Source organism: Apus apus, chromosome 1, assembly GCF_020740795.1.
Source record: "Apus apus isolate bApuApu2 chromosome 1, bApuApu2.pri.cur, whole genome shotgun sequence".
NCBI classification, from domain to species: Eukaryota; Metazoa; Chordata; class Aves; order Apodiformes; family Apodidae; genus Apus; species Apus apus.
Window position 1 is genome coordinate 134,315,898 of NC_067282.1, and position 12,646 is coordinate 134,328,543.

A 12,646-nucleotide genomic window follows, 5' to 3' on the forward strand; every position below is an offset into this window, starting at 1 on the left:
TTTTTCCTGTATATTGAGGTAATGCAAATTTAAATAAAGGTAAACTTTTAAAAAGTCACTGATTTTTCCACTTTTTGGGTGTCAGTTGACAATAATACAGTTTAACACTGCAGTGGGATTAAAAACAAAAAATTGTTTGCTACAGTTTACTGTCTGTAGGAAAGGACAGGGATGCTGCAGGCAATACACAAAGCAGGGAAGGACATCCATCCACAAGGCAGGCTACCATTGATGCTGATCATGGGAGTAAAAAAGAAAAGGTGGAGGTGGGAAAGGTGACAGTAAGCAACGGGTTTACAGAAAGGCATACTGAGAAATTGATTGTGCCACATACAGACAGGATATCTGAAATATGTTATCAGCACTTTGTTTAAGGTTTTGTAGGAAAGGAGGATTCTTGAGGAGGACTCTGAAGGTGAGAGTGTGCAGTCTCCTCTTCTGACCTTTTCAATTATCCAGTGTTTTTCTAAGTCCTGGCTCCCATGTGAAAATGCTCCCACGAGCAGTGCTAAGTTTGAAAGTTGTGCCATATAGCACAGATTTCCCATGCAAATACAATTGGATCTCATCTCTCATTAAGATCTTGGCTTTTCCTGTGTTTTGATAGCAGCAGCAGTTTTTCTGGACTTCAACAGACTGGACAGCTGAGCATCCAAAAATTTGCTGTTAAGTACATGCTCATAAATCACTCCTGTGCTCTACACTGAGCTCACCAGGTTTGTGTATACACATGGAGTAGCTCAGTGTCACAGGACAGAGTTCAAGCAGACTCACTGCCTTTGCATGCAGTATGTAGTCACTCTCCACATGCACATTAAACCTGACATGCTGGGCTTGCATTATGTTTACAGAGCTGCACATGGGAAACTTGTATTTTTGGGGCCACAGAAGCCACCAGTTAGAGCATCTGTGTGCAAGATCATCCAAAATCCTGTGTACGGTCCTAGAAATATTATCCTGATTCTGCTGCTTGGGGAATTTAATTCATCTGCTAAGCTTACAGTCAAGCCTGGCTCCTTCTACTGTCTTATAAAGAGACTACTGAAGTGGTGAGAACACTTTCTGAATACCTTCTTCCCAGAAAATAAAAATAAATATCCCTCATAAGGAACAGAAATAATCTCAGAGCTCCTCACCACCTGGTCACTGTCAGCAAGTAAAAAGACATGCACTTAAATATTTTCGAGGAACTTACAAGTGAAGTCGTCCTCCCGAGTAGGTATGTCAAGCCTGGCCCCTTATGAATGGATGAGTGAAGGGAAATGCCCACAGGGAATTCCGCGTTACTCAGCACTGCTCCCATTTATCAGCATTGGAAGACCTTGTCAATGCTGAGAAATTTGCTGGAGGGAAAAAGACAGGGGCTAAAAGAGCAAAGAACAAGAGAAACCAATATAGTGACTCAGAGTATCTCCTATTTTGGGTTATTGCTGGTGACTGGAAGTGAAGAATTGTAGCTGTGATCCTGACCATGCTCCTTACTGTGAAACAGGGATTAAACCCTTCCAGCTCTGTCCACAGACTGACATCTAGTGGCAGTAAAATAATGGGCTGCAAACCCCAAAATCATCTCTCTGACTATGCTGACTTCATGTTATTCACCGCAGATGTTAAGTTCGTTTAGTTTGTTAATTCCGTTTGTGAAATATAAAAATAATTTCATGAGTGAATCTACGACTCTTTTTTGTAAACTTAAATCACAGGAGACTGTAAGTAAATCGGCAGTGTTTCGTTTAGCCTACACAGAAATAAGATTAGGACCTAATTAAATCACATAAAAACCAGACTTAAAAGGTTTTCTGTACTTAGGATGCTGTGTCAGCAGTTAAGCTTTATAAAACAAGGGCAACAGGACTGAGGTTTGTATCTTAGATATTAGGAAACAAGTACCTTCAAAGCTTAGTTTCAGAGGATTTATGAAGGCCAGTTTTATGTCACTTTAAGAAAAACAGTTTTAGAAGTGGCTATTGGTAACTCAACAGTTGCCACGTACATTCTTTCTTTCTCTCAAGCTATTATATACAGGGAGCTGTCTGACTGACTGACAAATACAGAACTGAGAAATAGTGGGTTCGAACTTCAACTCTCCAGAATATTTTTCTTTAGGTTTTTCTTACTTTTTTGCATCTATAAAAGCAGTTTAATACTAATGAGAAAAGAGTAGTGAATATAGTGAGTATTAATTTTTATATAATACTGTGAAACGCATATAAATAACACAAATAAAATAGCAAATAAATATTGCTATTAAAGTAACATCTTCAGAAGATTACAGAAGTTTTGTGGATATGAGGATATTTTATTGCCTTTTAGTTTCAAAGCCTTAACTCACACCAAAAAAAATCGGATGAAACTTTGCTGTCATACCTGTGGACCTGAACTAAAGAAAATTATGTTTCTTTTAAACCAGTATGTAAAGGCTGTCCAAAAAGTTCATCTAATTGTGTATCTGAAGGCAATCTTTGATCCATTCATGTTTTATATGTTTTTCCCACAAGAACATGTCAGTAGACTAAGGTTAAGTGATATATAGATGATTATTTTTTTAAAACCACCATCTTAACTTCCTTAAGCAGGCACAAATATAAATTAAATTCGATGTTTCCACCTGCATGAGCTGATTATAAGATTCAGTCTTTGATGAAGTGACTATTTGTATTTACATGACAAGATTCTGATCTTTTAAACTTAAAAATCCCACTCTCTTTAATGGCTGGGACTAGTGACGCTATGGAACTATAATTTTCCCAGCTCACTTGGAAATAAAAGCAAATTTTGAAGGAGGGGGTTGTCTGTCTGCTCGCCTGTGCAGTGTCCTGCTTAAGCCCAAAACACACCAATAAAATTAGCCCACTGTTTCCGCATCTGTCTGCCACGCATTAGCTAGATCTAGGCTACATGGGTTTTATTAGCCTCTCCCCACATCATTTGCCAGCCTCTGGATGTGCCTGGTACCTCAATAACACTGCCTGACATTATTAAGTAATATAAATTAATAATTAAAATAAATATTAACTATTAAAACTGTGCAAACACAGACATGTTTAAGACACTGTCAGGGATGGGCAAGCCTGCTTTTTGATCTGGGCAAGTGCTGATACCAAATACAAATACTGGTTTCACTGGAGGGGTAAATACGGAGAAGACACAGTGGTGAGTTGGAGGTGGAGCCTTAGTTGGCAAGAACTGCATCTGGGATTATGTTAGTCTAAATCCCCTCCCGACTTCTCTCTTCCCCTTTCTCCTTGCCCATCATTTTTATTACCTGGGACTCTTCCCAGGGTCTTTCCATTAGTCCTGGGAAAACATCTTGTTTGTCTCCCTTTCTGTGTGGTCTGGTCTAGAGGCAGAACAAAAGGGGAATACAGCAGAATATGGCGTTCGTTTCTGCTAGACTTCATTTTTTTCTTTTACCCATTCTCTCCCTACACTGATGAAATAGCCTTCCTTGCCCGGCAGCTTAATAAGCATAGCACGATCTTGAGACCCCCAGGGCTGTGCTCAGAAATAACAGGCATGGAGATTCATGCTGTGCATGGCCCCAGTGCAGGGGAACATGCAGGATGGCTGCAGGATCAAAAGCAGGGTGAGGTATTTCTTGTCTAATTAATGCAAGGTAAGAGGCCTGAACTCCATGGGTCACAACATCTGCTCCTCTGCTTCTATTTTATGCTAACATCTTTGGAAGACAGAGACCTATCTTGGACAAAATCTGATGAGTTGTTTTTCCAGCTGGAACCTCCATCCAGCTACATCTGATACAACTTGCCAGACCAGGATCCCCTTATCTCCTAAAACGTTATTTAAACCTGTCCATAGGCTGTGGTATTCCAAAACTGTTACGCTCAGTTGGGCAAAAGAGGGGTCCCTTGGTAAATCAAAAGGTAAGGGAGTCAGTTTTTCCTAGCAGAAGACAAAAGTTTATAAGACCATCATCTTAGGCAAAGTGTCTGAGCATGGTGTGCACCTTCATTCCTGAAGCAAGGAGTGCCTGTACTGAGGAATCTATTATAAATCACATTTTTAGTGAGACTGGCAAAGCTGCATAACTCTGGCCTCAGGGAATCTGTCTAATTTGTCAGCTAAAATTCAGCCTCCTGATAGAAAACTAGTCCATTCATGCTTTGTAATGGCTAATTACCCATGGAACAAATCTGCTCAGGGAACTGTCAGTATTGATGTGGTGTGGCACCATCATCCGGCTGGGAGCTTCCCAGAGAAGGTCTGTGGAGTTCCCCCTCCTCTTTGTGCTGTGCCTTAGCTGTGCAGCTGCGCTCCCCATTCTCTCCTCCATACTTACACGTCACTTCATGGCAGGTTCAGCGGGATGTTCTGAGAGAGAAGGGTCCTCATGTCACTCTTTTGCAGGGGAACTGCTTGCTCCAGTAGCAGGCTGTCCTCTGCATCTGGAAGTAGCACGAGCTTGCTGTAGTTGGTGTGGTCTAAAAGAGGCAAGAAAAGGTTTTGTTTGAGGTATGTTTATGTAGAGGTGTGTTAATGGCTGGACTCAATGATCTTCAAGGTCTTTTCCAACCAGAATGATTCTGTTAGACCATTAACTAAGTTGCAGAAACCAGAGGGGTTCTTATCTACCCATGTTCTTCTTCAGACCTGCAACAGAAGCTGCTAACAAACTCGCTGTCACATTTTAAAATATAAGGGACACAAATAACATCCAGCAAAAAAGTTTCCAAAAATTATCCTGGGGAGAAACACTACTTAAATTCTTAAGAACTTATTTTTGTACATTATGAACTGTAAAAACTCCAGCATTGATTACGACAGATTTAACATTTTCTATATCAGAAAATAATTATTTTTCTCTATTGGACTCACAAAAGTAGTGTTTATCTTACTTTAGGAGTTATTTATCAAGCAGTTATGAATGGGTCTCCTGGACTCAATTAATTGTATTAAAAAGGAAAATAGTATGAATAAGAAGATAAGAATTGCTTGGAAAAGTTATGCCCAGCCTCAAGCTGCTTTTTCATTTGTTGTTGTAGAAAGACTTAGTTAAAAAACATCGTTACCAAAAATTATTCACTGCGATTAAAATGTATAATGTCGATTGACTGAGTAAGTCTTAATTCAGGCAATGCAAGTTTGCAAAAAACTGAGCATTCTTGGGATGATTCACAACCTTAAAATAATGCCTGTGTTTAAGTTTCTTGATGTATCAAAGCCCTCTGTTCTGTTTGACTCCATCAAGTTTGTATGTTTGTTCTATTAGATGGCATCAATAACCAGTCCCCTCTCAGAGTGCTGTGTAGAAAAGGCAGCATAATTGTCTGAAAAGTGGCCTGTTGAGTGTTTGCTTTTAAATCAAAGAACACTTTTGAAATATTAAATAAAGAGGGACTACAATATATAAGTCACTTCAACCCATCTCAAAAATACTGATGCACATTAATGATTTACTTTGGGCTTATACATTTATTTGCTTTTTTATTCAGAACATTGCATTGTTACCCTAGTAACCCAAATATCTCACAGAGTTTAGCTTATTCTCCATCTAAAGTGTACCCTCTTAAGTAAATTCATACAGGTTCTCATCAGAGCACTTTTCCCTTTTTTCCCCATTGTTTGTAAAGGAAGAAATAATGACTTGTGCTGTCGTGAAGGGGCCATTTTTGTCTTTTCTTCCTCCACTCTCCCATCCCATTAATGATAGCTGAGATTTAAACTTGACAGCAGACTCAGCCACTGTGTTCGCTGTTTAACAGTGTTCCCAGTCTTAATGAGTTGGGCTGCTTTGCTTCTATATTGATGTGCCGCAAAAAGCCTTTCTAAGAAATTGCTCTTCTTATTTTAGACATTGGTTCTCAACAGTCTGGCCTCCCCTGTATTCCTTTAAACAAAGGCAATGCAGCTCTGATAAACTGTTTTTTTTTTTTACTGTGGTAGCATTAACTGGGGCATATTTCAGTCCTTCTTACCATTCAGGGTTCCTTCAGCCCTTGATGCAATGGCAGACATCACTAAGAGGTTGCCAATGAACCTCACAGCCCTTCTTCTGCCCTATGGCATTTTCTGGCAAGTCAACAAGGATTGGGGGAAGAGCAGTAAATAGCCTGTGGGAGACTGTACCTTTCAGAAGCCAGAGATGACTTAAATCATCTGCCTTGAAATTGTCTGGCCTCTCTCCTGCACAGGTGGTGCTTGCCAGTGATCCCGCTCAGGGAGTTGAGCCAGGTGAACACAATGGCTTTTGCCCCATTATTTCCATACATAACAGTTTTGGATACCAGTCCACTACATGGTGGCTCAATGCTCACTTGAACACACAAGGGAAGAGATGGGAGTCACACAGGGAGTGTGAGATGGCAGGACAGCCTTCCCACAAAGCATGACAGGGCAGGTGATTTTGGGGAGGCAGGTCAGAGCTGGAAAGGAAGATAAACTCTATCAGCTCTGTGACGTGGCCCAGAGCTACAGCAGACCTAGACCAAACTAGACCCTGAGCAAGCCATGGGCAGCTTCCGAGACAGAAAACATCACCCACATCCCTCTGTCCCCTTCTGACACAGGCCAGCTTGGGGCTTCCCACTCCTGTCTGAGCACAGGGCAGAAAGATCCCAGTTAATGGAAAGCGCTAGGGAATTAGGTACAGGGGGAAATGCTCCTGAGAAGGGGTGGATGTAGAAAACTTAGAGAATCTGTCTCCTCAGCAGGTACAGCACAGGCACAGCCACAGACTCACCCGCAGCAATCTGCTAACACCAGAACCAGCAAGAAGACTTGTCAAGCACTGTGGTTTACATGACAAATAAATGTTTGTTCCAGATGTTGATTTTTTTTAATTAAGAAGATTTATTCAGACTGATGCAGAAGAAATGAAAGAAGTAAATGCTAGCTTAAAACTTCAGAGGAGTTTCAAAGCTCATTACTCAATAATATTTACTTGCTGCGTGAGCTCTTCTCATCACTCATTGACCTCTGGCAAACAAAGAGCTGGGCTGACAGCAGCTTCCATCTGCCTTCCTCAAGCCAAGGTTCTCAAAAATACCGTATTTTTAAAGTTGTATTTGACACTCTGTCCAATAACCTCCTCTTAAAAGCATCATCCTACTTGTCTTTTGCATTTAAGAGCTAGGTAGGTAGATTGTTTTTTAACAGAAGTAAAGGGGAAAACTTCCAAAAGAAGTGAATCCAGTCTGCTTGTATAAAGTCAAAAACTCTTTTCTTGATTATTTTTTTTTCCTTTGATTTATAAAATCATCTTGTTAATCACATCAAGGTTTGTGAGGGAAAAATGTCTGAGATCCCCTCACAACAATAAAAGTTAGACCCATGTGAAGCAGAAAAGGTTGCCTGATTTAATGATTAAACTAAAAGAGGAAGTGTAAATGTCTGGGGAATGTATCGGAAACATATTAACTGCAGTTTCTCGATGTGTCTCCCTTTGCATTCTTAATAATTCACTTAGAGGAGATGCTCAGGGAGACTAGCTCAGTTAGCTCTTGCTAACATTAACTCTAAAGTTTTATCTGTTTCAGCTGCAAAAACCCCCAATCAGACTATGTCCACATTTTGACAGTTTATAAATCTATCTGGCTGAGAGCTGATCAAAGCTTTCTAAATTTTGGTTGATGTTGTCCTGTTAGAATTTTGAATTTGGATTAAATAAAGTGTTTTTTTAATTTTTGGCCAAAACCAGTAACTGATATGCAGATAGAGAGGTCTCTGAAATTGTTCATGTTGTGAAGTAGGGATGAAAAATATTTATGAACATTTTAATGTAAAGTAGGAAGGAAAATGCCATTAAAAGCTTTGCAGTGTTTGGATAAAACCAGAGTAGAGTGCATCCTAATCTGTCCTTAACTGCATTAATCTAGGTAGAAATGACAACACACACCTACTTCTGTTGTCACAACTGCAAATACCGGAACTGCAAACACTGAGTGCCAGAGATAAAATCTCAAGGAATATTTTGGAAAAAAAAAGCAGAAGTAATTTGCTGGTCTAGCAAAAGAAATACTTACACTGAATGAATTGGTCAAATGAGCCTAATGAGCTCGAGTGACAGTATTTTTTCCAGTCACACTGCGAATTAAGGTATTTTATAGGAGTTAACCTCTAGGAGGTGAACAACCTTCTGCTAAGCACAGATGGGAAGGAAATAGCTTTGAAAAAGGAAGTCACTTGGGCATCTAGAAGCTGACCCAAACAAGGACGAGCATCTCTGTGACCACTGTGCACAAGTGCCATTCCCTTTCTTACTCTCCAATTACTTCCAGCAGCTCCAGGCATCACTATTAGCGCACAGGGACCGAACCGGTTTGCGCAGGGCCAGTCTGTCTCAGGCAAGCTATCATGCAGGAAGGTGTTTGTATGAGATGTGATAGCGATGGGAAAGGCACAGTTCCCTGTGAAAGACACCCAAGAACAGGAAAGTCTCTGTTTGGGGGAGTTTGGCTGCTGCCAGCTTGGGTGAGATCCAAACTGATGGCCATCAAGCCAAGGGTTCTGCAGTTCACTAGTTGATTCAGAGGCCAAACTGCTCTATTGCACCATTTTGGATGAATCTGACTGCAGAACTTGTCTTTGTGTAACACAGCGGAGTTTTGCTCACTGCGACGTGTGAACGTGACTCACTGCTTGCTGGGGTTAGGGGCAGAGCTATCCATGCCAGAGATCAAACTGGGATAGTTGCAGTCTTCTCCTTGAAGTATTCATAGAATCATAAGATCATAAAATATTCTCTCCTTGTTGCAGTTTGGAACATGCTCAGTTACTGTCCATATTAGGGGTATATGATCTCCTCCTCCATGAAGTTTAACTATGTTGCCTTGCAAATTATTGGAAAAAAAAAAGCCAAAGCACCATCCATTTATGAGCACTTCCATGTTCCTCCCCTCCCACCCCTCCAAAGACCATCCCACAAAGCCTCTGACCATCCCTCACACTGCAAGTGGTCTCAGTGTGTGTCTGTCCAGAGTGGTGGCATGTAAAAGAGGAAGCCTCGGCTACATATTAGAAAGGAGAAGCTGGAAATGTGCTCTCCTCCTTGCCTTATCAGTTTGGAAATGGAGGGGTGGGAGGAGAAGGTAGTCACTGGTTGTAGCACACATTTTCCTCACTCTGCATAGCTGGAGTACTCATGCTTGTGGTTCATCCTCATAAATGCCATGTCAGGCCCTGGGCCAACACAAACACCAAGTCTGTCTTCAGTATATATAACAAAGAAAATAGTTCCAGCTTACTCCAAATTAGAGTGTGCTTGCAGAGAGGAAATGAGGAGGACTCTGGTAGATGTAGCTGAGTGATGCTGATCTCTGCCCTTAATAGGTTATGTTGTGGAAAGCACAGCTATTTTCCCAAGCTGGCATGCTTTAGAGTTGATTATAATACAAATAAAAATGTATTCAAACACACTGGGCCAAAGATCTCAAAAGAACGTATCTTAATTCTGTAGAATAAGAGTTTCACAGGACTGTGTGGGAGCTAAGGTACCAGCACACCCCATAACTTGAGGGAGAGACAGGTGCTTTATGCCACATGCCAGTGGGAAACCTCCAGTTTTAATTCCTGATAAAGCAGGTTAACAAGTGACATGATATTTGTTGATTTTGTCTTTAAAATAGTCTCATGTTGTAAAAGTCTGCAAAACCACCTCCCCCAAACTCAGGTGTGGGTAAAAACATTCAAATAGGCTGAGATTTTGAAATCTTTTTAGTTTTGTTGGGCCTGGAGAGCCAGTTATCCATGAAGCAGAAAAAGTATGAATGAAAAAAAAAAAAAACCACAAACAAAACAAAACAAAAACTTTGCAAGAAAGGTAGCAACTGAAATGAATCCTGATGACTGATCACAACTGAAGATAAGAAAAAAAAAAGAAAGAAAAGTTTGCTTTGTTTGCAGGTGGTCTGTCACTAAAAATTAAATTTTTAAAAAAGATACCATATAAATTAATAAATTATTCATAGCAATTAGTTTGCCAAGCATAAATCCATGCAGATTTCATTGAGAATAAAGAACCCAGCCTGGTTTCCTGGCCTGATTCCAGATAAGGTAATTACATTGTACCTACTTAAATTTCCCCTTCAGTTCAGCATAACGTATGTGCCTTCCTCTCTGAAAACTGTTGTCTAACAAATCTAAAACCTGCCACTTGCCTTTCAGTGTTGGATAGCTTTGGGTTTTGCTGCAGGACTCTTTATACCTCTACCCCAAGAGGTGTTGTATCTCTTAGCCTGATAGCATTAAAAATAGAGCTCAAATCATACATAGTGTTGCTAAAGCCTAATATTTCTAAGATTTTTTTAAAATTAAATATTTTAATGCCCTGGAGCAATAAGTTTCAACCATGTCAAAACCACACAATTCAGCCTAGAAAGGGCACTGATTTTGCCCAGTCTCCAAGAGCTGCTGCATGTTTTTATCACTGGTTAGGAAACTGATTTCAGTTGGGCTACTCCCTGCAGATATGAACCTTGCATCTCAATGTTTCCCTGTGGGTTGGGGACTATCTGCACGTGACTTCAAGTTTTGGAGCAAGCTTAAACACATCTTAAAAGCAACTGAAGTCTGTTCCTGCAGCTCCACCTTTTGGGAGTTTGGGATTAACCAGGTTGCTTGAGTTGGTTATTTCTTTACTAGAGAAGGACTTAACCTTGTTGTGATTGTGACTGACATTAATCTCTAAAATATAAAGAATAAAGGACTTTGGAGGTTTTAAAGAAGCATTTCTCTCTAACAGAAACCCCTAAAATGCATAAGGAGATATTTTTATTCAGAGTAGTTCCTGAAGATTGCTTAGTATCAGCAACGTCCCTGATATATATACATTTAATCATCATAAAATGTTTTAATCTGGCCTTTCTGCTTAAGAGTCACTTGAAATCATTATGCCAGATTGACAATGTCAAATACCCACATCAAATTCAGTACTCTTTGTGCACATGTGAGTTGGATTTGGTTGCTAATCCTCCATTTGCACACTCACAAATGACTGCAGCCTGGAGACTTTACACAGTAAGGTGCTGAGTATCTTCAGCACTATTAGGTAATTTCTGTGCTCCAGAGGGAGGTCAAATTATGTGGTCCCATTTAAAGAGGGCCCAGCACACAGGAGGAGGAGATAGTACCCTGTATTGGTGAGATGAAGATATTTGAAACATACAGAAAGCAACCTGGGTGCCATGAACTTCCAAAACACCTGGACTACAGCACAAGTCTACCTCTGCTGGAAAAAATGGGTATGTTGGAGACTGATGAAGGGACTGATCCAGAGCCCGCTGGAAGTTATGGCACAGACTGTTCCAACTGGGAATTAAATCAAGTCTGTGGTGAGCTTTAAGATGAAAGCACATTGCAGCAGCCAAGAGTGACCTTTAAGAGAGGAGAATCCCCCCAGAATAAACTTGTTAGTTCCAGAAAGTGAAGGGATGAGAGAAAAAAAATTAATAACTCCGAGATCTACAACATAAAATCCTTTTTACTTCTTTTCACTATTCAGCCATGGATTCAATTACTTTGATGAATATCAGACATGTATTTGCCTTTCATCACTTTTCATGTTCTAAACCTTGCCCCCAGACTTGGCATCTCTATTTCAGACTACTAAATATTAGATGTGCACAGGAGCAATTTAGTGGCTATAATGATAGGCATGATTTTTAAATTGGTTTCCAGTGTCTTTCAGGCTGTGTCCCTGCAGAATTGCAATTAAACACTTGACAAACCACAAGGCTATGCTAATCCTGCTTCAAAAATCTCTGATGGTAAGGATGGCAGTCTGCCTTCCTTCTCCACTGAAAGACAGAGAGACCCAGCGTTACTCAGGCTCTTCTTAAAAATGCTCTGTTTTTCCCCTTTGGCTCAGTGGTTCATGTTTCAGCTGTAACATTCTGCCCCAGTTCGCTATTGCCAGTAACAATCTCCTCTTTGTTTAGCCCTGCTACCTCATTTCTCTCTATTAGCCTTTAATCCCTGTCAGGGTTTCACCTTTGCAACGATGAGGTCACAGCTCACGTTGATTGGGAAAGGAAATCCTGATGATTGTTGCTGACAGAAAGCTGATAATGCTGGTTTGGGCAGCAATAAATTCTCAGTCTCTAAATGAAGACTAATCTTTGAGCCAGAAATCACCTCTTTCAGTAGTTTTTTTGGGCCTCATTCACAAATATTTTCCCATGCTCAAGCTGCTTGACCTTTGGAGCATTCAATGCACCTATGTTATTCTGCAGAACTGTTTTCCAGGGATCAAAATTAGCAGCCATCTATCAGTGAGAGGCAGGTGAAATTATGAAATAAATCAATGGTGTTATCCTCATTGGAAATGCAGAACTTGGAGCAACCTGTAGCCTCTGCAACCAGAAATGTGAAATTGGTATCTTCTGTGGAGCAATTCTGTCCTGTCAGCGTTTTTATTTCTTCAACTGACTATTGTTGTCAGGACTAGGGTTTTTGGGGTTTTTTTCCATGTTTTCAGGCCAAAACTACATCATGCAGAGAGCTCAAAGAGGTGAGCAGGAGGGGTTTGGGCCACTAAATTAATGTTACTGATCTGATGAGTGATTCAGTAAAGATAGTTCTTAAATAACCCTGAGCAATGCAGATGCTTCTTTTACAACACCATAAATGCTGTCTTTGGTGCGGTTCACCACTTTAAATCAAGCATGGCCATTGAACTGGCCCTTCTCCA